The sequence below is a fragment of the Crocuta crocuta genome, unplaced genomic scaffold, assembly GCF_008692635.1.
Source record: "Crocuta crocuta isolate KB4526 unplaced genomic scaffold, BGI_CrCroc_1.0 scaffold229, whole genome shotgun sequence".
NCBI lineage: Eukaryota > Metazoa > Chordata > Mammalia > Carnivora > Hyaenidae > Crocuta > Crocuta crocuta.
The window spans coordinates 11340708-11367005 of record NW_027536464.1 but is presented as its reverse complement, the minus strand read 5'-3'; the positions used below and the strand labels follow the sequence as shown (position 1 = coordinate 11367005).

At 42.3% G+C, this 26298-nt stretch overlaps 1 protein-coding gene across 7 annotated transcripts in view; it reads right to left on the bottom strand.

Annotated features, from left to right (window-relative positions):
* The window catches only part of RHBDD1 (rhomboid domain containing 1), a 129761-nt gene extending 104958 nt beyond the window's left edge, over positions 1-24803 (bottom strand). For 6 of the 7 annotated variants that reach the window (XM_077748617.1, XM_077748616.1, XM_077748619.1 and 3 more), the window contains exon 1: positions 24703-24803. The gene's annotated coding sequence lies outside the window, so the exon portion shown is untranslated. Of the gene's footprint in view, positions 1-23732; positions 23787-24702 lie in introns of those variants that run through there. The other variant, XM_077748614.1, reaches the window with a different exon arrangement.
* Between the last annotated feature and the right edge of the window lie 1495 nt (positions 24804-26298).

Here is a 26298-nt window from a genome sequence, read left to right as displayed (position 1 = left end):
TATAAGAATACAGCCTGTCTGATCTCTTGGTTTCTGAAAACTGAATTCCCCCTCCTCACAAAATGTCTACTTAGCCATTCCTTCTGTCACATTGATTTAATAAATATCAAGTGCCAAAAGCATGCCGGTCTCTGTGCCAGGCAGTAGAGGTACCGCAAAAAAAGCAACACTTACAATCTCAGCCCCTAAATAATCCATTTCTATTTGCCGAAAGACATAAAAACATCGGCTGTAGAGAATCAAAGGATGGATAAAATGATGTGGTTCACACTTGCAATAAATGTATACTTAATGTGAAGGCAGATAATAACTATAGCCAATGGGAGACATGCAGAATATACATTTGGGTTCCACATTTCCAAATAAAGGCCACTAGAATACCAGTGTGGGTAGAATTGGAAGTTAGGGGTTTTAAGTGGCAAAGATAAAGGGGCATATTTTATATCAACTCTAAAGCCCACATTCCTTCTGTATAAGCTATCAAGTCAGCCTCACGAAGTAAGGGAGGCAGCCCATAACATGGTAACAGAAAATTTACGTGGTCCATGTGAAGATCAAATCTGTGACCTGACCTTGTGTGCCAGGCAGGCGCAGTTCTAGGAATACCAAAGGAAGAGATCACAGTAAGTGAGCACTGACTACAAACGAATGTCATTTTGTCCTGCTCATCAAACACATAAAAATCTTCAGACTGTGGAGGCATAAGGGAGACCACAGAGGCATGACTGGTTACAGCAACTCATCTATAAATTGGAAGCCAGTTCAGTGCGTTTGGTTTAGGAAGTGATTTATTTATCCTAACTTGTACCCAGGCCACAAAGCAGTTACCACAGCCCAAGGAAGAGTAGGCTAGTCCCTGCACTCCCCCACCTCAAACCCGTCCTTCCCCACACGGTCAACCTGCCCCACACTGAACACTGGATCATACCCTCTAATTCTGCTTCCATCTCCATCATCTCAGGACACAGAATTTCCCACTTCCCAGCTGTTCAAGCCAGGGATGTAGGAAACATCTTTGACCCGCCCTTCGCCCCCCATTGCCCCCCTACCCCCACATCCCATCCACCACACATAGTTAATTCTTCCACAGCGGGTATCAATCTACTTCTTTCCAGCTCTTGAGCCCTAGTCCGACCTAAGCCACAATCATACCTTGCTTGAATTACAACCAACCCTCTAACTGGGTTCTGTTTACCCTCATACCTACCAGCTGTTTTCCACCAGCATCCACAGTAATCCCTATAAAACTGAAGCTGGATTCCCCTGCAATGGCTTACCATTAAGGTCAGAATAAAGTCCCAACTCCTTACCATGTCCACATGCTATGACAAATAGGACCCCACCCACCTCTCTGATCTTCCTCAGTCATGGTGCTCCCATGCCAGGACCGCCACAATTACAGCAGAAATGGGCAGAATTAACCTTATCTGTTTTGATCACCACTGAATACCCAGGGCCTAGTACAATGACTGGCTATATAGTCAGTGCTTAATAAGTAATCTACCCAAGGACTCAACATACAATAAATAAGACTAACTGCAAGGGCTATGATCTGTTCATCTTCTAAGTATTTTTCCTGCAAATGGGAGCCACCTTCCCCATAGAACTATGCATATGATTCCATTTATATTTTAGTTCCAGAATGGTGTTTATAGCATTTATCTCAACTTTACAGAAATAAACCTCTGATCCATTTAAAATGTATTAATAGGTTGTTTTGCCCCAACTACTTGATTAAAAAATGGCATTTTAATTATGTAGTAATACACACTAGACAGCACTGTATCAAAGTTGTGACAGAGAGAAATGGAAGACTTCTTGGAATACTGAAAGGAAAATTAGCCATATTTACTTTTAATGAGAAATTAAATATTAAACAGGTATGTAATAAGAAAAACTAAGTGGCTAGAACAAACAAAAGAAAGTGAATTCGTTAACTTGGGAAACCAATGTGTCTCAAGAGGGAGAGAAAGGAGTTTTATAAAAAGGGGAAAAAACTAATTACAGTGATTTTCAATTCTACTTACAAAGCAGAAACTATTTCATCATTACCATTTACTAGGGCGGTGTCGGTCTCAATTTTCAGTTAAAATGTTCTAGAAGAATTCAGAACACTGAAGCTGCAAGAATAAACAGCAGTGAGAAATTCAATTCCCAAGTTGGCATCTGATGGTAACAGTGTTTATCCATTGGCCAGCTGAGGGACATTTGGGCTGTGTCCACTTCTTGATTCTAATGAATAATGATGCCATGAATGTTCATGTATCTTTTTCTGGTTAGGCACACATGTTTTCCATTCTCTTAGCCATATACCTAGGAGGAGAATTGCTGGCTCACATGGTAGCTCTACGTGTAACTTTTTGAGGCACTGGCAAACTGTTTTCCAAATTTCTGTACCATTTTATATTCCCTCCAGCAGCGTATGAGGGTTCCAATTGCCCCACATTCTCAACAATATTTGTTTTTACCCACCTTTCTCATTACAGCCATCTGAGTGGGTGTGAGGCGGGACTGACTTAGACTTCCCTAATGACTAAGGGCATTGAGCAAATGTCTAAACTTCTATTGTTTAAAACGCAATATAAACACATTGAGAAGCACACATAACCATATAGACAAGCTCACACCCTCTCTCTCTCTCTCTCCCTCCCTCCCTCCCTCCAAGAAACAATTTGACAAGCTCAGGTCAAAGAAAGCTTCAGAAAGAAAGATGGAGCCACAAAGAAACTGTTTTGTTTACGTGGCCATGATTTCTCTTTTTAATTTTTCTTAATGTTTTTATTTTTGAGACAGAGAGAGGGGGACACAGAATCCAAAACAGGCTCCAGGCTCTGAGCTGTCAGCACAGAGCCCGATGCAGGGCTCGAACTACTGAACCATGAGATCATGACCTGAGCCAAAGTCAGACGCTTAACTGACTGAGCCACCCAGGTGCCCCTCCACTGCCAGAATTTTAGCACCATGGTCCCCCCCGATATGCTATGTTGAGAGTGAATGCAAATGTACTTCACTAGCAGGGGCCTGGCTCGGGCCAACTCACATAACAATAAATATTGTAAAATTGTTAGTATGTTGTATTGCTTCAAACAAAGCAAAAATGTATGGAAATAGCAGATTATGTTAAACATAAGCACTTCCTCTGCTTTTTAAATTACAAAAGCTAGACAACAAATTAGTGCATCATAAATACCACACTAACTTGGTCAAAATATACATGAGACACAATGCATTTTTTTCTTATTCTGTTTTAGTACAGTCTACTTTCTCCAGGAATGAACTGAACTAAACAAACCATTTCTTCTTGCCCCTCTAAGCCTCTCAGGAATCCTATCATTCATGGCTTTTCTAATCAAAACTTAGGAAATTATTTTCTCTACTTCTTCTTAGAAGGTGGATAGATGGTAACATTTTAGTATGGCACAAAATAATAAAACTCTTTGTTCATCCAATAAAACTTCTTAGCATAACTTTATTTTCCTTAAAAGATTTTAGCTTCCTTAGGTCCCAAGAGAACTCAATTACAAAATGCACATTTACAAAATATTTTTGCAAATAAGAAAATGGTATAGTGTAACATGTATTTGCATTTGGTGAAAGACAAGAATTTATTAACTAAATGCTTGCAAAGTAATTTGTTTCCTCTTCCCAAATACATGAATGCATTTCAAAAAGCTTGTGTAGCTTAGAGGCAATATATGGTTGTTAAATGCAATATATAGTTGTATGGATAACATGTAAATTATGCTTTTAAAACTTAATACTTAGGGGTACCTGGGTGGCTCAGTCGGTTGAGCATCTGACTTCAGCTCAGGTCATGATCTCATACTTCATGGGTTCAAGCCGCATATCGGGCTCTGTGTTGACAGCTTGGAGCCTGGAGCCTGCTTCAGATTCTGTGTCTCCCTCTCTTTGCCCCTCCCCTTCTTGTGCTTTCTCTCTCTCTCAAAAATAAGTAAACATTAAGAAAAATAAATTTAACTTAATATATAAATATTAAATGTAATAGTAGATGGTGTGGCTTCATGCCACTACACCATGTTCCTGGGGGTACAGGGTGAAATTTGTCTTATAGTACCATAATTGTTTAATGGCAAGTGGAACATAAATGACAAATTTTTCTGGCCACCTGCATCTGTTAACTGGCTTCCTGAGTCACAATAATCTTAAAGCCAAAGAAATCAGAATAGGACTCTCTATTTTCTTACTTTTTAAAAAGTTTTTCATGTTTATTTATTTTGAGAGAGAGAGAGAGAGCATAAGCAGGGGAGAAGCAGAAAGAGAATCCCAAGCAGAGATCCCAACTGTTAGAGAGCCCAATGCGGGGCTTGATCTCACAAACCATGAGCTGAAATCAAGAATTGGATGCTTAACCGGCTGGGCCACCCAGGAGCCCCTCTTATTCCATTTTAAAGCCAGAGAGCTCCAAAGAAATGAAAACAGTCAAGTGGATGAAAAATGACTTCATGAATAAAAAAATGAAAACTGAAATCAAATTGTATTAAAGAAGGTAATGGGGAGCTAGTCATGAACATGTGACACTCTCAGTAATTACGTTTTATTCGTGGAAATACCTACAACTTGGTCTCTGTTCCAGAAGAAACTGGGAACTGAAAGCACAATTCCTCTTTTGAGGGCTACTGAGACCTCCATTTATTCCACAGTTCTTCAAGCTCATATGCTCCATCTTAACAACCACGTGAGATATGGTCTTACCCAGCTCTATACAACCATTACACTATCTTGCAAAGGCCAACTGGCTAAATTATTTTGGTAAGCTACCAGACATTGGGCTTTTATGACACAAGATCTCCTCCTCCTCCCTCTTTCCCTCATCTACCATCTCTCCAAATGAAAACAAATATAAGATTTCTCACATCTTAATGGGATAATGCCGAACCATTGTTTATAATAGCCTGCCTTAAGTATCAATATCATTCAAATGTAAGGAAGAATCCCTGATCCCTGAGGGGGATGGGATTTAAGACCACTAAAATAACACAAGAATAGAATATTCCAGACAAGTGAGGAACCATTAATGAGGGCATATACTATGTGGTGACAGACCTGACCAAAAGTCAAGCCCTTATCACTGGACATTCTTCCCCTGATCCACTTATATAACAACTGACTAGATTTGCTGAAAATCCACTCGCATCATGTTATTCCCTGCCCCCAATCCATCATGTTCTATATAACATCATCCTAAGACTGAAGAATATCATAGTTAATAGAATGGACTCTGACGCTTAATGACCTGGGTTCAAATCCTGACTCAACTGATTGGAATTTCATGATCTTGGTCAAATTCTCAGTCTGTGCCTAAGTTCTCTCATTGATAAAATACATCCTAAATAATACTAAGACTTGCCTCATAGCCTTGTTAATATCCATAAACCATGCAGGACAAAGCCTGAAACATACTAACCACACATAATAAACATTACCAGTGTTAGCAGGTTTTAAATTTTTACCATCGTCATCTGATCAACACCTCAAGCATTTCAGCCTAGGAGTCAAAGTCTTATAATATATGTCCCCAATAATAACTAGTATCTCACACACATATTTTTAGTTTTCAAAGCAGTTCTGTATAATTTGTTTCAGGTAATTCTCACAATCGTCTGAAGACAAACTTAGTTCCGTGTTTATTGACTAACTGGTTGACCCAAGTACTTGCCAGGAAAATCACCTAACCGTCCTGCTGCCCCTTCTGAAGTAAAGGCCAAGGAGCTGCCCACGTGAGGAGTAACTCAATAGAGATTCCACCCTGGAGACTTCTGGGGATGCTCACATCTCAGCCCTGGGTTTTCTCTGTCCAAGGTGCTTAGTAAGTGGCCGGCTCCACAGGACAGTCACGTGGTGCGCTCTCACCACCAGAGGTCACCAAAGTGAATTTCACACACATCCCATAGCTTAGATTTTAATTTGACCATTCCAAACACAACTGCTCCTATGTACTAGAAATCCTTTCAGCAGTTTTGGTGTGAAACCATGACACGGAGAAAGAAATTCCATGTTTCCTGTATAGATAAACCAAGATGGTAATGCTCATAAACTGGATTATAAAAGGACTCAAATCCAGCTCTTCCCACCAGATGGTACTGCTATCTGGCAAGTCTTTAACCTGTGTCTGTCACTCCTACAAACCTTGCAGCTACGGCCTGTTCCTATGAGAAGCCCTCCCAAAGTCTGCACGTCCACCACGTATAACAAATGCCTCGAATGACTGTAAGCAGTTAAATAAAAATCTCTGGAAATTCTAGGCGGTGAACTAGAGGCAGTCCAGCAAGTAGTTCAAAGTTCTGCTTCATTCCCCAGTATCTTTTAACATAACCCCCTTGACTAGGAACCCTGATGAAGCCAGATACTTTTCTTCCACATAAATGCTTCTTGGAGGGTAAACTCAAGTTTGAGACTTTTTTTTTTAAATGTTTTATTTATTTCTGAGAGAGAGAGAGAGACAGTGTGATCAGGGAAGGATCAGAAAGAGAGGGAGATACAGAATCTGAAGCAGGCTCCAGGCTCTGAGCTGTCAGCACAGAGCCTGATGTGGGGCTCAAACCCACAAACTGTGAGATCATGACCTGAGCCGAAGTCGGACGCGTAACCAACTGAGCCACCCAGGCGCCCCGTTAGAGAACCTTTTTAAAGTACAAAATGGGAACAAAACAATGTTGCATTTTTAGATCAATCCCTACTTATATGGTGTAAAATTTTGTTAGACCTAACTTGAGAAAAAAGTGATTACGAGGGAAAAAATTTCATTACTTAACCATTTAGCAGGGGGCTTCTTTTTATGAAAAGATTTCACCAAGAGAGATAAGGCATAGCAATACATTTAAAGTTAGATACTGCTTTCAACAATAATGAGGGTCAGGGTGACTGAGTGGCTCAGTAAGTTACGCATCTGACTTTGGTCCAGGTCATGATCCGCACTTTGTGGGTTCGAGCCCTGCATGGGGCTCTGTGCTGACAGCTCAGAGCCTGCAGCCTGCCTGAGATTCTGTGTGTCTCTCTCTCTGCCCTCCCCCACTTGCACTCCGTCTCTCAAAAATAAATGAACATTTGAAACTAATAATAATAATGAGGGTCACTGAAATACAATGTCTATTTACAAAAATTATTACAAGGAGAAAATTACATTTTTAACATTTCAAAAGAAGTAAACAGGCATCTTAAAGGAAAATTCCTAGAAAGCAAACCAATGTGAAGAAATTCTGAGACATACGCAACTTTAGTTGCTGAGGGCAGAAGGGTTATGTTAGCAAGATTAGAAAAAAGTTGGTAAAACTTACTCAGTTCAGAAATATGCAGACAGTGCCCACTGGGGGAGAGGATTGTTAATCTTCATGATTATCCCCCCAAATAACCCAAATGAACATACAATCTAATTAAAAAGAGCATGCTTGCCACCCAAACACAGCTTCAAGGCATCCCTTAGCTACTGGCTCCCAACCCTGTGCACACCCCCACACACACTTGCAACCAGATTTCTCCTTCTCAGACCCTTAGATATAGAAATTCTAGAGCCATCAGAATTTCTGAAGCTGCTGCATGCAGCTATTTTAATAAAATTTATTTTGTACACACAAAAAATAACTAAGGCAGACCTAAGGTAGTAGCTATGAAAAGAGAAGTTTAAATTAAATATGGGAAAGTGATTTCAAATGATGCAATGATCTACTCAGCCAGAGAAATACATGCCCCATGGCAATAAATGGAATCACCAAAAGAAACTGTCAAGTTAGGACCTGATAATCTGTTCTATCCTGTGGATTCTTAACAATATTCAGGAAGCGATAAGATTCACCGTGCTTATTAGGGCAAAAGTTTGGTTGATTTCACCTAAAAGGTACAGAAGGTTAGACAGAAGACTTTGGCTCCCATCCTGGCCCAGCCATTAAGGAGGAGGATAGAAAGCCCTAAGAAGTAAAAGATAAAACAAGACAACAAAAAGTGCTGGGTGATTCTGGATCATCTTGCTGGGCGACTGGGTCTTGGTCCTGCCCTCATTATCTACCACAGTCTGATGCTCCTCCACCGTCCCATCTGACTCAGTGATCTTGGTCACAGATGTGCTCTCAAAGTAGTACTTCAGCTGGGGCTACAGAGCTGGGCCAAGCCCTTCTAGGAACCTGAGACTTCTTCATTGTCTTCTCTGATAATGGGGCCCCATGATATCAAACCTCTGGTAAAGTCTCTGGCTTGGGGGAACAATGAGCTGGTTTCACATACAGGCAAGAGACTCAGGAAAGGAGCTGCAGATTTAGGAAATGTTCTCAGTAAGTTTCAACAACAATGACAACAGAAGACCTATGCGCGTCAGTCTATTTCTGCGGAGTAGAGGAAATAAAGAGTCCACAGTATATTCCAGGGAATGAGAGGCTTTGTCAAAGCGAAAGGAAAAGACAAGGCCTTGCTGGTGGTGAGCAATACACTGGGAATATCCCCGGCAATTTGAAAGCCTTTGGTAAAAACCATGAGGAGGATTAAACCAACCAGAGAAACCATTCCTGGCGAGAGAGCCTGTCCTCTCCCACATCTGCCCACGGTCCTGGTTTTACTCATCCCACATATGCTCTTAGCTTTGGGGTCCTAGATGTCCAAGAACAACCATCTCGTTCGGTTGAGTTGGCTCATCAAGTTGCTTTGTGGCACACAACACTCAGAAAGTCTGAGTCTAGTCTTATGGTTCGCTCCAAACACATGCCCCAAACATGGAGACAGACAGATGGAGAATGAGAGACAGAGACACACACACAGAGAGAAATCAATCAACTCCAGGGAGAAGGGAGTTTAACTGCATCCTAGCCTGGTAGAGGATAATTTTTTTAAATGTTTATTTTTGACAGGGCGTACACGTGCACATGAGCATGAGTGGGGGAGAGGCAGAGAGCAAGGGGGACAGAGGATTCAAAGTAGCAGGCCTTGGGCTGACAGCACAGAGGCTGATGTGGGGCTCGAACTCATGAACCATGAGATCATGACCTGAGCTGAAGCTGGATGCTCAAGCGGGGGAGCCACCCAAGCGCCCTGGAAGGGGCTAAATTTTAACCAGCTCACCTATGTGATCAGCCGACGGACAATATACTGACCATCTACCACAGGCGAGGCAGAGTTATCAGGCTCAGAGAAAGAAAAAGACAAGGTGCACACAACTGCTTGTTTCAAACAAGTTAGGAAGTTGCTCTGATTGTTCCCTGCACAGGAGACAGGCAACAAGTGCTTCACTCCATGGGGTAACTAAGGACATAGATTTAGAGAAACCTAGAACAGTTCTACAGAATTACCCAGCTTTCATACTGTCATCGTCACCAGAAGAGTCTAAGTATGTCACTCTGTAGTAAGCAGGAGCCCTCCTTTGTATATAAAATATATATATACTATATATTAATTTTAGAGGAAGACAAGAATGCCATTGGGGGAGAGGGGCAGAGGGAGAGAAAGAAAGAATCTTAAGCAGGATCCACACTTGGCGTGGAGCCCAAAGTGGGGCTCGATCCCACAACACTGGGATCATGACCTGAGCCAAAATCAAGAGTCAGACCTCAACCAACAGAGCCACCCAGGGGCCCCAGCAAGAGTCCTTCTGTGCACACAGATACTTTCACTCATTTACTGTTGCCCATTTGCTGGGTGGCTTTCAAACATTTTCACTGGAATCAAGGGAGGGCTATTTGGAAAATCCTAAACAGACACAGAGCCTCTTAAGTCACCTTGCCTTGAATTTCTCAGGGATAAAATCATGGTGAAAGGAAGGGGTGGGGTGTAAAGGTCCTCTCCGCAATAAACTGCCAGGAATCAAATACGTCCACGTGCAAGACCCAGATGGTGGCCTCTCAGAAGGGCAATCAGGACTTGTTTGTCTCTGCACCTCCCCAACCCTGGGAAAAACATCACCGTGCACAAACCCAGATGAGGGGCATTCTGAGTTCATAAATCCAACCCAAGCAACCACTAAAAGAAAGAAACCCCTTGTGCAGCTTTGTAAAGGCAGAACAAGAGACCCCTGCCAAGATGCTCCCTTGAAGCCCTTGTGATTATTAAACTTAAAACACTGAGTACCTGACCTTATCTTCTTCCATTGCTCTCCTATGCCTAGCAGCCTGATCAGGCCGTGCCTGTCTCTGGGTCTTTGCTCAGCGCAAGCAGTGGTTACGACGGCTGCCTTGGGTCAGATCACCCAGCTGGTCTGTTTACTAGCTGTGTGAGTTACCTTGAGCAAATTACCTCACCAATCCATGCCTTGGTTCCTCCATCTATAAAATGGGTTGGTATGAGGACTGAAGTAGCACGCTCTTGACGATTGCAGCGACTTGTTTTGGTATCGTTATACACTGTTTGGGCTTCCCCCAGAAGCAGACACAGAGACAAGGGTTTCCGCGCAAGTAATTTCTTTGGGAAGCCACACGTTTGGGATTTACGGTCATTTATTTGGGAGACAACTGACTAGTAGGAGAGCAGGGAAGCAAAACAGGGAAGGCAGAGCAGCCAAAAATGTGTGCGTTATCAAGCAAGCCATCACGATGGGTGGGGGGGCTTAATCTCACTGGGAAATCTGGGAGCTGGCATAGATATGTCCCAGTGCTATCGCCCAAAGGGCTGAGAGTCTGCCTTACCTCACGGTCACCTGTAGCTCATGAGAGCAGGCAAAGCAAGCGTCAGGGGCCAGAGAAAACACCCAAAGAACCACAGGTCCTAAAGGCTAGAGTTCTGTCAGGATGGATGAAGGGGATGTAGGCACGCCCCCCTAGCATCGCTCCCTGATCCGAGACACGTTTCCTTCCACTCCTCCCAACCCGTTCAATTCCTCCCCAACTGCAAGCCCAGCTCTTGACCAGGCTCCTCATGGACAGGCTCTCTGACCGCAGCACTAACGTCCCACAAAGCTCACTGCACGGATGGCCCACAACTGACAAGAGGGTGTCACCAGACCCAGTTATCATATCCTCCAAACTGTGTGTTTTCAGAGTGTCTTGGGGTTTAGACACACTCCGGAGTCTAAATGGGTCCCACCGACTGGCTTTAGCTGTGTGCTGTGTGAATTTACGCAAACCACCTAAACTAAGCCTCAGCTTCCCACTACGTAAAATGGGCCAGTAATAATAATAGCTAAATGTAAGGATTAAATGACTTAAAACATCAAAGTGTTTACAGTAATGCCAAGTAATGTTTAAGAGTAAACACTCATTAAATCTTAGCTATTGTTTTAATGGCTTAAATAAAGACTTTCTATTGATTGTTTTTCTAAAATACAGATCAAAAAGAGGGGGGGTCTGGGTGGCTCAGTTGGTTAAGCATCCAACTTCAGGTCAGGTCATGATCTCGCAGTCCATAGGTTCGAGCCCCGCATCGGGCTCTGTGCTGATAGCTCAGAGCCTGAAGCCTGCTTCGGATTCTGTGTCTCCCTCTCTCTCTCTCTCTCTCTGCCCCTCCCCTGCTCACACTATGTCCCTCTATTTCTTTCAAAAAAAAATAACCATTAAAAAAAAATTAAAAATAAATAAATAAAATAAAGGCCAAAGTCAAAAGAAAAGTCAAATCACTGGCCAAAATTACACACACACATTACCAGTTTGTCTTTGGTAGTACGGCTCTCAAATCTTACATACATGTATGCTATGATTTGATAAAATTAACTAACAGATGTGGACCCACAGATGGAAGAGGCCATGCTCATGGCCTGACCCAGATCACACACCTAAATGTCAGTCGGTCTGCACTTACAAGAAACGCCTTACTGTCAAGGAAACCTGAACTCACAAGCCTCCATCTTCGCCTCAGCCAGCTTAACTTACCAGAAAGCAGGACATGCCAGCCTCATAAGGAAATCCCCGCCCCCTGACCAATCATGCCCTGTTTCCACAGTGCCCCTTCTAATGTCCTGTAACACTCAGGTTTGCCCAAAATCCTCAAAGAAGAGTGCTGCACTGCTCGTGAGGCAGTGCCTCCCCATCCACAGATTGTTTTCCTTTGGATAAAGACGCCAAACTCATTACTAAATTGTCTTAGTTTTCTTACTCCACATATGGCATTCAGTCCTCTAAACTTTATGACACAGGCATTATTATTTCCCAATTTTATAGACAAGCAGATATAATCTGGCTCTACAGTCTCTGTTCTTAAAATGAAATGATGAGTCAGGTCTGTCTGCAGAAAAGTTGAGAGTTTTTAACTCTCAAAACAGTCTACACTTAGATACCAAAAAAAAAAAAAAAAATCATTGAAGTTACCATTTAAATGGTCCTAATAGTTACGACCTTCAATGGCCTCAGTTCCAAACAAGCTAAGTGCAGGGTAGCAGAACATGCCACCGATATATGTCACTTGGCATAAGGATTTTTTTGAGCTGAAGGCAATGGAGAACAAGCAGAGATAGAAGTAAAGTTCTTTGCCTTCCACTATTTACCTCCGGGCTGGATGCGAATTTGCAGGCATTTCCCTCTGTTATCTCCCAGAAAGGACAACAGTTAATCTGGGATAACTTCCAGCACCAGCAGATTGAACATAACAAACTTCGCTAACTAGCCCATATCTCCCATTAATTGTCCCACATATTTACCTGCTATGGAAACTCAAAGTCCTTTTCCTTCATCTTGTGACTTCTCCACAAATGTATTGTTCTTTCGTTAAGATGCTATATAAGCCCAAGTTCTAACCACCCCTTTAAGTTACTCATCTCTGTGTACTCCCAAATGTATGCACAACACACATGCAACTTGTTTGTTTTCCTCTTACTGATCTGTCTTGTCAGTCTGATTTACAGGGCTCCAACTGGGGAACCCAGGAGCATAGAAGGGAATGGAATTTTTTTCCTTTCCTACAGGAATGAACTTGGCTGTGACTCTCAATATGAGCCTTCTCAGATTTGGTGGGGACAGTCTGCCTTAAGACAGATCTATGAAATCTTGATTTTCAAGTTCATTCAGTTTTTGTCCTGTTGTGAAGACAGGGATGACAATTCCCAAACCCTTTACATGTCAGAGCTGAAGCAAGATACCAGCTGTCTTTCAATAAGAGACATGATGCTTTAACCACCAAAAAAATTAGGAAGGACATAATCTCAGCATAAAGAATAGTGTTTTTCAAGAAAGGGCAGTTGGTGACTTCCATCACACATCCCCAAATGTATATGCATTTTGAAATTATTTCAAAAATAGAAAATCTCACTACAGAAAACCTTTACTATATCACATCTAATTTTTTTTCATTTTTTAATGTTTATTTATTTTTGAAAGACAGAGAGAAACAGAGCATGAGTAGGGGAAGAGCAGAGAGAGAGGGAGACACAGAATCTGAAGCAGGTTCCAGGCTCTTAGCTGTCAGCACAGAACCCGACATGGGGCTGAATTCACAGCTGTAAGATCATGACCTGAGCTGAAGTCAGAGAGCTGACTGAGCCACCCAAGCACCCCAAATCTACTTGTTTTCTTGATATAAGTCAATTTGTAGATCTATATTTAAGAAAGTAACACAAAGTAACATTCAAATATCCCATTTCTTTTGGTAATTATCAAAGTCATAGCCAACAAAAACAAAAAATCAATTTTAAATATCAAGTTAAAGACAAAAAAGTAACAGTAACCTAAATGTCATTTTTTTTCTCACTGTGGAATACATATATGCTCTACAAAGAGAGAACCAGAGGATCAAAAGCCTTCCATGCCTTCTCTGACTTTCTCCCACCAGGGCCAGGCACCTCGCTGCCAAAGACTCTGGAAAGTGTGGGTATGTGGTGGGNGGGGCGGGGGTGGGGGTTGGGGGGGGGGGGGGGGGGGTGAAGTGCACCCTGGTTGGCATTCTTCCATCTTTCCCAGTCCTGCCCTAAAAAGTAAGGTTTAATCTGAGAATGACGCCATAGAGAGGCAAAAATATCTTTTCTACCTTTTAAGAATTGCTGGAATAAAGGATCACTATCCCAACTTTTAGCCCCATGTTTTACCAAGTCTCCAAAATCACGGTCACATCATGTCACTTTGCCTTTGAAGAATGACTTTTGCATAAATGCACCTTCTTATTATTAGAAGTCTTGACATTGGTCTCACCCAAGGGACTGTCACATAGGAATCATCTTCACATTATTGTAAAACATTATTCAAACGTACTGTCCTTGTGCAAAATCCCATCAGAGCTAGAAAAAGGCTAATTTCTCCTAATAAACGGATTTGCTTTCTCCTGCTGAGAACAACTTAGCCATTTAGTTGTTTTTCTCCCCCTTAATTGTGTCTTATGTCATTTCTAAATGCAGCACTTTTTAGAAATGGGCAAATAATGTACAAAGATGTGCCAATATAGAAATGTTAGGTCAATCGAAATCAGAGAATACCTCCCCTGCACCTGTGTTTGAAAAATAAAAAGTGGATAAAAGAAGGAAAGATATTTTAAAGACAGGAAACAGCATGCATGTGAAAGCAGAAACCTGCACCCAGCTGAAGAAAGCCGCACAGAAATTCACTGAATGCACCCACTTACACACCTCAAACATTTACCACCTACCTAAGATCAGACAGTATATTCTGAGTTACACCCATCCACATCCGCAGTTACAGCTTATCTTTCAATTCTAGATAATCCTTCTTCTACCACCTGACAAGAATTCACAAGCTCCAATCCTCTGACAACCACTTTAACAAGCAAAGTTCAGGACTTTTTCAAGGCCAAGTGCCATATTTACTGTAGTATTGATGTATTTCTTAACCACTTAACATGTGTGACTGTGCTACCATTTTATTAGGCTCTTTTTTTCTTTTTAAATGTACCACTGACAAAGTTTTTTTGAGTGTTTTTGCTCCAACCACCATTTGCACCATAAGCCCTGTGGTTTTTACAGCATGATTTTGCATAGCACGGTGATTTTAGGAATGCCTATGTCCCATTCTAGCACAGCTGACTATACCACCAGCATAAAGTGTGAGGGAGGGAGGTCAGCTAACTTAAGCAGTGCTGCTTGTCAGCCATTACTACTCACTTCCACTCCATGTATTCCTCCTACAATCCCAACCTGAAACCAAACTCACCAAGGTTAGAGGCCCTCATCACTCAAAGATCCTTGGACAAGTTAGAGTAAGAGGGGACAAATTCTCTCTCAACCTAACAAATATGCCCTTACTTTTCCTCTTAATGTCTTCTCTACCAAAAGTTCTTCTGCCTTTCTTCACATGGAATTTAAAATCAAGATTCCTTTAATCTTTGCATTTGTTTGCTTGATCATATGTCCTTAATGTGCCAATGTTTATCTCTGATTATAATTACTCAAGGACATAGACCACATTTGTGTTTGGCCAGATGATTTTACTAAGAGGTATCAGTATAATATCTAGTTCGAGTGTAGCAATTTCAGCAAAGAAGGAAAGAGTAAAAATAAGAACCCAAGATCAGATGCTCTGACAATACATGCAGCTCAATGAAAAAAAAAAAAAACTGCATTTACATGCATTGTGCATGTTTCACTCCTAGACAGCATACAAGGTCAAACCACTAACTGTCAGTTACAATAAGCTTCCAAACTTCTGGTCAATTACCTGGTTAATAACAAAAGACAAGGCTATGACATCATTACAGTTATAATTAATTTACACAGATCAGCTTCCAGTTAATCAAATACATCTTTAAAAGCATTTAATTATTTTTCACCTAGAAAGCAACACTCAGCTTGGTTACATAAAAAGCAGTCTTGCTGAATTCAACATGAAAGGCTGTCAGGCTACTCTCAGACATAAAGGACAAGAGCCTTCACAGGGCACACTGTGGTAATGTAGGAGCTACTGCCACATTCACAGCAAACAGAAGCACAAGGTGATGGCTAATACAACACATTTGAACAGTCCCTGATCATAACGAAGTTGTCAGGCAACAGGGTAAACAGATAGGCTTTGGGAAAAAAACGTCCCAATGTCAGAAAGGTATAATGGGGTGAGTAATATTAACGTATGAAGTATAGGACAGTAGTTAAGGGCATGGTCTTTGGGAAGAATTCTACAAAATGCCTTAGAAAATTTATCTGATCACCAGTTTCTCACCTGTCAAAGGACATGATGCAGGCTCATTGGGTTTTGTGAAGATTACATGAGATTACATATATAAAATCATAAATTGGGAAGTGATAATGTTTTTAATCCATACAAATAAATTACGACCTAAGATTAAAATTTTTAAATAGCTTTCAAGTATATTTATAACTTAGTAACCAATCAGCATTCTTCTCCACTTTCTATGATCCACTATATTTAAACTACATCATATGATTCAAGTCTGCATAGGTTTTAAAAACAATATGATGGCATACATGGAAGGCACATCAAAGTAGAAGTTATTTGTAAATTAAAATGAATTTTATAATGAAGTCTCAAACCAGAGTTCCTGTCAACATGATCTGATAATCTGAGAAATTAATGAGCCTCCAAAAAAAATTTCAGTGTCAGATGGAAAAAAAATTTTTTGCTCCTTTTTAAAGTGTTATAGTCTTAACAGAAAGGATTAGATTATCTTTACACATGAAAAAAATGAAACCACTGGATTTTGTATATAATCTTGACTTTTGCTCCGCGGTGAGGGGAAATTAGTGCCAACCCCAATTGTGATCCATCACCACTTATGATTTCCAGTATCAATCATAAGCCGGTCCCTTCTCTCACAGACTACACGTCTTAGTGTAATGAGGCCTCATTAAAGTTCTCCGACTGACAGCCCTTCAGACATAGGTCCTTAACCCGGAGACACATGGGGAGCAGCAAAGCTCCCCATCACTCCCTTCTAGGGGATTCAAGTAAATTCCGTGCTCACCTTTGCTCTGTGCCAGACTTCTTTGTTTATCTGCCTAAAGTCCATGAAAAAGCGATAGCCATCCCCTCATTTAATCTCTGTGTAAGAACTGTTAATGAATTATTTATGTGCCTGAAATCCTCCCAGCACAAGAACTAGTCAAGAGGGAGAAGGGCACGCCTGACTTCAGAGATGTGGTTTATGTTCCCACAAAGCATGTGGGACGTCTGCTAATCATGGGGGGGATGCGGGGGGGAAGGCTTGGAGTTTTGGCCTGCCCAGCAGCATCGATACTTCATTCTTTCAGTAACAGGAAGCTGCCTCCAGCCTCACTGGATGTGGTCCTGGGGTAGGGGGAGGGAACCAAAAGTCAAGGGTGTCCTTTCTCACACTGATTCAAGGGTGATGGTGAGCAGAGTTGGAATAACCCTCTCCCTGGAATCTAAAACCTGTGTAGAGATATGAAGTCCAACAACATCTGGAACTCATATTCGGAGCTTTACCTTAGATACTGTCCAAGTCCACCAAGTCTACCCGAACCTCAAGAGCTCACCTGGCAACTATCCTTTTCCAAGGCTTGGCTCGTTTTCTGTCGATTCTGTGAGCTTCTCCATCAACTTCCAACAAATCTCTTGTTCTCAGATAAGCTATCTGGATACCAGAGTTTACTTACTTTCTGTTGTTTGCAATGAACACTATTCAAAATGGTACATTTTTCAAGGGCTGGCAAGTAGACCCTCATCTCATTCAAGCGACACCAGCTCCCATCTCCTGGTGCACCACTTCAGCCCATGGGAGAACCAAACCATGATGCGTATATAAGCAATATCTCAGAGGTCTACTCCAACCATGCTAACACTAGAGAGAGAGGAGCACAGCCAGCTAAGGACGTAAGAACAAGAGCAACTTCTGCATAAGTAAGTCAAAGTCTTCGCAAAGTTATCTACTAAGTGTCTAAACAGGAACACTGGATGGGACACCTGGGTGGCTCAGTCAGTTAGCGTTGGACTTCAGCTCAGGTCATGATTTCACACTCGTGAGTTTGAGCCCCACATCAGGCTCTGTGCTGACAGCTAAGAGCCTGGAACCTGCTTTGGATTCTGTGTCTCACTCTCTCTTTGCCCCTCCCCCACTCACACTCTTTCTTTTAAAAATAAATAAACTGGGATGACTGGATGAAGAATGTCATCACAAAAGGAAAAATGGATGGTCTAAAATCTGTCTTCTATTTATACAAGGTTGATGATTTTTTTTTAATTTTTTAAAAATGTTTATTTATTTTGAGAGAGAGAGAGTTAGACAGAGAGAGATAGAGAGAGGATGAGCGGGGAAGGGGCAGAGAGAGAGAGACAGACAGGGAGACACAGAATCCGAAGCAGGCTCCGGGCTCTGAGCTGTCAGCACAGAGCCCCATGCAGGACTTGAACTCACGAACTGTGAGATCACGACCTGAGCCGAAGTAGGACGCTTAACTGACAGCCACCCAGGCGCCCCACAAGGTTGATGATTTTAAAGAATACATCTAATTATTGATTTTTAAAATTTACTCCTTGCCTTTCTTCTTTACTGAAGATACGAGTAGTTTGTATATTTAATAAAATGTTATCACTTGATGAAAACTTCTGACTAGGACATTGGGACAGGAATCATTTAGATTTATCAACAAAACAAAAAGAAAAAAGAGGAAGGAAGGAGGACAGAAGGAATACAGGAACTGAATAAGAGGCTTCATCAACCTGACAGCCTTGAGAAAGGATCATGGGAGTATCCTGCATCTTTCTGTGGATTTACCTGGGTCCCACCGTTAGGCAACTCATTAACAGACATCACCCATCACATTTCTCTAATTATGAGCCCAAAGAAGAAAACCAATGAATGTGAAACTATAGCAGTAAAAGCATTGAGCATATAATTTTATATCTCACTGTCTTATCATTTAATAAATGAGCACCTATGAAGGGAGAATTGGTGTCCCTCCAGGCCACCACAGCCTAGAGAGCAGACATGCAAATAGTGACACCACAGTGTGGTGAAGGATGAAAACGTGAATGCATATAAAGATGCACGGACTGCATCTAGAAAAAAGCAAAAATAAGTTTTGAGGATTTGTATGGAGTGTGGGGTAAGGAAAGAAAGAAAATACTGGGCAGGCACTATCCCATGGGCAATGGGGAGGGAGATGAAATGATCCATGAAACTCATAATCAAAAGCAGGAGAGCCATCTCTCTCTCTCTTTAAATTTTTTGTTTATTTATTTTTGAGACAGAAGCAGAGCACAAGTGGGGGAGGGGCAGAGAGAGAGGGAGACACAGAATTTGAAATGGGCTCCAGGCTCTGAGCTGTCAGCACAGTCTCTATCACACACACACACACACACACACACACACACACACACACACAGGATTAAGTCATCACTTGGTGGACATAATAGCTACAAGCTAAAAATCTGGAAGGCCAAAAAGTCCCTCTTTGATACAAAATTAACATACCTTGAAAGAAATGAGGTACTCCTGAATACTTTGGTAGGAAGGGAGGGACTACATGGGCAGGAGGCACAATACTTATTACTACATTTGTTCAAACTTGGAAGCAAAATGATTCATTACAACCACATGACTGCGAATTGCTGGTATTTGTAACATAAGAAAATGTGGCTAAGTTTCTTTTAGTGTTGCCCAACAGATTCCCTCAAGGAAAAAAAAAAAATCCAAAATTAGAAGGAGCTGCCAACACACACCCCTATATATTATTTATATAAAGTTGAAGTCATTGTAATATGTATGTAAATCTCATTCATAACTATCCTGATACTGTGGCTTTGGATTGAAAATGCATAAGCAAGTTTACACCATGCAGAAACAGCTGTTGGTATAATGAGAACATTCCTGGAGCTGAAGCCAGATTTGGGGTCAAATACGGATGCCACTGTTTACTAGTGTGTGGCCTTGGGCGAATCCTATAATCAATCCTGCTGAGCGTCTGTTTCTTTATCCATAGATGAGAAAAATTCCACTTACTTACTGGAGTCATTGTGAAGAATAAATGAAAGAGCGCATTATGTGAAAGCACGTAGCGCACTCCCAAAGTTTGTTTTCCAATATCCCTTCCTCTCCATACAGTAATGAGCCTTTCCCCCCATGGAACTAGACTTTATTGCTTTATAATTATGATGTGCATGTAACAATGTCCAAGAAACTAGCTGGTAAAATAACACCGGCACGCAAACCTGAATGCACACATTGTTAGTTGACTATCATCTCGATCCCAAAGGGCTCTTACACGGCTCTTGTACACTATCTATTGCTTCCCAGAAATCTGACACATTTTCTTTTCTGAATACAGCCAAAATTATCCCACAGGCTTTGAAATATCGCCATCATGATGTTGCACAGAGCAGCTGGCTGATTGAAAGTGACTCCCCCTCCCCCACACTCCAGCTGTCACCAGGAAACCCTCCTCAATGTGTGAAAAAAGACAATGTGATATTCCTATCGCTCCTATTAATAACAATCTAACAAATACTTAGCATTTGAGATTATTTTTCTTATGAAAGCTCACTATTAACTAAAAATTAACTCCTTAAGAAAAACCCTTTACCGTCTAAATTGCAAACCAGCTGCTTTCATACAACAAAAAACAGAGGGACTGTAAACACAAGTAATGTATTTCCACTGACTTCTTGTTTCTTTTTCCTTGAGTCGTCTGTAATGTGAAACAACAGCCAGTTAAAATATTAAATAGCTTTAACAGTGATACAGCTGTCACAGCTTAGGAGGGATCAAAAAATAAAAAAATAAAAATGGCAATGATTTCTCAAAAAGCGAGGACAGACTCCTAGTTTTGTCATCTATGGGTCAGACTGAAGGCTGGATCTTTTTTCTTTTTTTTAATAACCACTCGCTCCTCTACATGAGAAGTCATACATACATGAGAAGACCTGGCTGACAGCCCTGGGAACTGTCTTCAGAACAAGCCTGTGAATCCCACTCACAATAATTCTTAAAGCAAGGACTTTTTAGACAGAACTCCTCTCTCGAGGATTTCTATCCCACAGATGAAGAGTCTGACACGCAATATCCTGGAATGTCATTGCCAAAGACGTGAGATGAGCACCAGCAGGCAGTGCTGTGCCTTTTGACCTCCCTGAGCAATTCAGGTAAGATTCTGCAAAAGAGGGTTGCCTCCTAAAAACAAAAAAAAACAAAAACAAAAACAAAAAAAAACCAAGAAATCTAAGGACCACCGCTTCTATGACTAGAAATGTAGCATAAAAAGAAATCTATCTTTTTCAAGCATCATTTCTATCTTTTAAATGGTTTATGAGAAGAATGTTTATCTACACATGCACGTATCTAACTTTACATAAATGTACCCCCGTTAGATTACTTATCCCATCTCTGTATTATGATACATTGCCAAGTAAGCAAAATTATGACCTGGTCCGGCTCCTTTCAAGTATTTTCCACACTCATATATACATATGTAATATATAGACAAAAATATGCGGTATTATTACTTTTTAAAAAATGCTACATAATACGTGGTGCGTGTTTTCGCTGTCAGTCCATCTCCTGGAACATCCCGTCCCTTCTCTCGCGGACTGTCCTGGTTAACTAACTGAAGATACTTACATATTAATCAATGGACCTCAAGCTCAATGGACCTTGAACTTCCAATAAACACCCAAAACGATGTTATGGAAGTTGCTCTGTTGTGGTGATGAAACTGAAGATAATGTCTTTCTAGCAGCTTTCAGAGTTCTAACCTTCTCCACGTGTTTGCTTTTTCTCACTCATAATAATGTGAAAGCTTTGACTCTTCACTTCAGGATATGGCCATTTGAAAAGAAAAGCAGTACAGTTAGGGAATAATAAAAGTACCTCATTTATTAAAATAGCATGAGGAAATAAATGACAAGGTTAGGTTAGCCTTTTTCCCCCTGTCCAACATGCAGCATTTATTGACCCTCTACGCCTTCACATGGCAGACATGTTTGGCACTTTATTTCATTTAATGCAATGTCCTGAGGTAGGTACACGCCATGACTCCTACTTTATAAGAGAGGAAATTAAGGCTGAGAGGATGTTAATTTGTCTAACAAACTCAGTACGTAGCAGAGGCGACCTGACCAAAACCACTGCTATAGGTCTGCCTCTCTGACAGAGAGAACCAGAAAATTTGGGGGCCTCTGAGCAATGAATGTTTCATAATGGCACAGTGTTAAATTAGTGGTAGTAGTAGTAGTAACAAAATCATGTACAGAAGCTGATATCCAAAGCGACTTGTTTTTATCTGAAAACTCACACACAGACAGTGTCTAGGAGCCACAGTGTGGCTCAGGAGCAGTGTGCTCTAATCGAAGTGACATGTTTATGCCACGGTGCGGTTCTGACACTTCTCAACATTGGAATGAGTCTAGGTTTTATGACAACTGCCTCAAATCCTAAATATTTCTCCTCGCCAACACTGGCCCCCTGAAAAGGGAAAAGTTGAAGTAAACATTGCAACTGACAATCGGGGGGGGGGTGCAGAGAACCTGGCAGGTGAAAGGTGAAAAGCACATTTAAATTTGCTCCCACTATGCTTCCAGAATAGAGGTATAGGGAGTGGTGGGTATGAGGTCTCCTCTGCTGGTGAAGCCAGTGACACATGGGAAGGAAAGATAAGCGTGGAAATGTCTTCTGCTTGCAAGTCACTAACACCTCTCATCTCCAGAGCTGAGGCTTATCTCTGGTTATCCACCCTACTTCTTTACCAAGGTCTAGGACAAAAGAAGGTATAATTAAACTGAAAAGACCAAAAACCATTCCCTAACACAATGACTTGAGTCATTCTTATAAATACTCAGTCCCAGGGCACCTGCTTGGTTCAAGGAGTACAGCATGTGACCCTTGATCTCAGGGTGGTGAGTTCAAGCCCCACATGGAACAGGACACCTACTTGAAATAGAACAAAACAAAACAAAAACAAAAAATGGCAGCAGCATGGGTAATAGCACACACTGCTGTAACTTGCAACTAAATATCCTGCATCCAACAGTCTTAATTTATACAGACGGTGACTAGAATCCAGAAATAAACAAAATCCCCTCTAAGCCCCTGGTCACAATATTCATGTGCTGCAATGCACAATTAACCCCATGAAAATCCTTCCAGCACAAACTATGTGTGTATTTAACTTTATGCAATTTTTTTTTTTTGTAATTTTTGCTATTTATTTTGAGACAAAGAGAGAGACAGAGCATGAGCAGGGGAGGGGCAGAGAGAGGAGACACAGGATCCAAAGCAGGCTCCAGGCTCTGAGCCGGAGCTGTCGAGCTGTCAGTGCAGAGCCAGATGAGGGGTTCAAACTCACAAACCATGAGAGCATGACCTGAGCCAAAGTCACACGCTTAACCAAGTTACACAGGCACCCGAAACCTCATGTACTTCTAAGGAGCTATTAAATAGCATCTCATCTTTTAGAATTTTCTATGTATGCTAGTGTTAAACATTTTCCCTGAAATTTCTTTTTTTTTTTTTTACTTTTTTAATGTTTATTTATTTTGAGAAAGAGAGAGCGCGCGCCAGAGCATGAGTGGTGGAGGGGCAGAGAGAGGGAGAGAGACACAGAATCACAAGCTGGTTTCATGCTCCGAGCTGTCAGCACAGAGCCCGATGCAGGCCTTGAACTCACAAACTGCGAGATCATGACCTGAGCTCAAGTCAGACGCTTAACCAACTGAGCCATCCAGGTGCCCCGAATTTTTTCTTTTCTTTTTTTAGTGTTTACTTTTGAGAGAGACAGAGAGAGAGGGAATGAGTGGGGGAGAAACAGAGAAAAAGGGAGACACAGAATCTGAACAGGCTCCAGCCTCTGAGCTGTCAATGCAGAACCCTGCCGGCTCAGAACTACAAACCGTGAGATCATGACCTGAGCCACCCAGGCACCTCATTTTTCCTTTCCCAGCATTTTCACGGTGAATACTTACAGCCCTGTGAAGAAGCCTCTAAGTAACTTGTCCAAGGTCTTACACCTAGGAAAGGCTTCACCGGATTCAAAGTCCCTTCTGTGACTTCACAATAGCTACTCTTTATCATGACAGCAACACCTCATGCTGATCCCCCAGTTGGGATCAACTGGAAAGCTTGTTAAAATACACTTCTGATTCAGGAAGTCTGAGGTAAGATCCCCAAATATGCATTTCCAACAAGTTCCCAGGTGATGCTGATGCTAGTAGTCATGGGACAATTAGGAACTCAATTTTCAGCTCTTCTTTGTAAAATTATTTCCTTCCCCAAGCTGCCATGTCAGCAGCAAATTCTAACTCTTTATAGTTTATTGGACCTGAGGGGAAAAAAGACATAAATGTGGGACTTCAAACTTTTAGGAAGCAACTGCAGAGAACTAAGAGGCAAATTACAGCTGTCACTGAGTGTCCTGTAAAGAAGCCTACACAATGTGATGATTAAGGCATGACTATGCAATACTTCCTAATAGCAATCCTCTGTCTTCAAAAGTTATTGCTTAGTTTGGAAAAATAAAGCATGTGATCCATTTCTGGACAGGTTTGGAAGTGTGACCAGAAAAAGGGTTAACTTCACAGGCGGATTTCCTATCCCCTAGTCAGAGAAATACCACTGTTTAGGTTAGAGTGGTGTCTGCCACACACTTGCTCATAGAAACCAAAGTTATTCTTCCAGCACCTGAAACTGAAAGTTGTTGCTGATGCAACGTCACTTTAAACTTCCTGCTTTCGAAAGGACTCTGTTAAACCCCCCCCGCCAGAGCCAAGCCCACCCTCCGAGCGCGTCCATGACGGGGTGCCAGGATCAGACCGGGTGCGGACGNGGCGGCGGCCCCCCCCCCCTCCAAGCCCGGCGCCACGACCCTGGAAAACGACGAGCGACACCAGTCAGAACCAGCGACGCGAAGGGTGCAAAACAGACGCGGAAACTCACGCTCTCTACGGCCCGCCTGCGTCCCCACGTCTTGGCGCGCGTGTGCGTCATCACGCACGGGCGCCAGACACCGAACGCTCCCGGGGCCCGGGACCCGCAGGGCTGGGAGANAAAGCGGGCCGGCCAGCCTCCGTCCGCGCATGCTCAGTCGCGCGCGCCCGCGCTTTTCGTCGCCGCGGGCTGCAATTCCCCGCCGCGTGCGGCAATTCCCCGCCGCGTGCGGCTGTAGCGGCTTCCGGAAGGTTTCGAGGGCCTCGCTGGGGAATGTCCACTGCTGAGCGCAGCGTGGGGGCGCTTGTACCCCCCACTCATTCTCCCAGCACCGAGCAAGCCGTGGATGATCTTCCTTGCCGCCGTACCCGTTCGTCGCCCACCGCGGACACAGCGGAGGAGCGGCCTCCTTTCGAGGGACCGCACGAGGGGGACACCCGACGTGGGCCCGGTGGCGGCTGAGAAACTGGCCTTCCGGGCCCATCCGTGCCGCGAGGTCCCGCTGCTTCGTCGAGGAGGCGGACACTGCCCGTGAAGTGCTGGTGGGAGGGGCCGAAACTCCCACCTTCGTGAGTCGGCGGCAGAGGCCGTCTTCTGTGGCAGAGCCGTGGTTACCAAGTGGGCCTCCGAGACAAGGCCCTGGGTGTGCTGCTCACTCCCCAAAGCTTAGCCTGGAGCTTGCGTTTCTCGGTCTGTTTCCCATTTAAGGGCTTCGGGTGTTAGGTATTTCGATGGAGGGAACCTATGATGCCATTTTAGGAATTCTGCTTCTGTTCTAGAAAAAGTTCCGTTGTGGGAGTTAAGTTAAATGTGGTAATGCGCATTTCCTTTCTGCAATACGCAGAGGCTGTCTTACTCTTTGGTGTGGGATTTTTCTAGTAACTAGGGGGAACACTGGCCTTTTTGAAATGCAAGAATACAAATGCAGGGGGTGGTATGCTGGTCTCTATTTGTTGGAGGTTGTGGCAGCTGTGTGTAGCGAGTCTCCTGAAAAGCTGCCTAAATCAGAAGAGTTTGTGTTGTCTTTTGCTACGGTTTATTGCTAGGACTCTTCGTGGAAATGGTCGTTTTGGAGTTTGAAATTTAAATGAAAATTTGGCTCACGTTCAGAGGAATATAACAGACTTTCAAGTGACAGGGAAGATTCTTAGGAAATGCCAGGTATATTCCTTGAGGCTTACAAGTCACCCCTTTCTTCTAAAAGCAATATGCTGATCAGAGAGTTTGACAGAAACTGAATTCCTAGACAGTCCACTGAAAGGGGATGGGAAGTAAATGAATTGCCTGTAGGAGGATTTTATATACTTTTCTAGAAAAAAAAAATAAATGTAATTTTTCAGAAAGAAAGGATCGTTTATTTTTCTGATCCAGTATCATATGCATTAAATCCATTCACACTAATCCTATCTTCTATCCTCTAACACCCCTTACACATTTCTGTAATTGCATCATTTTTCTTTTAATACATCAAATACAGAAGTAATTTTAAGAGAACCACAAGTCAAGAAGTCTCAATAAAGTAATCTCAAAAATGTCATGTATAGGAGTTAAGAGTATACTTAGGCAAGTATATCCCATTTTAAATATTACTAGTGAAAAACTTCA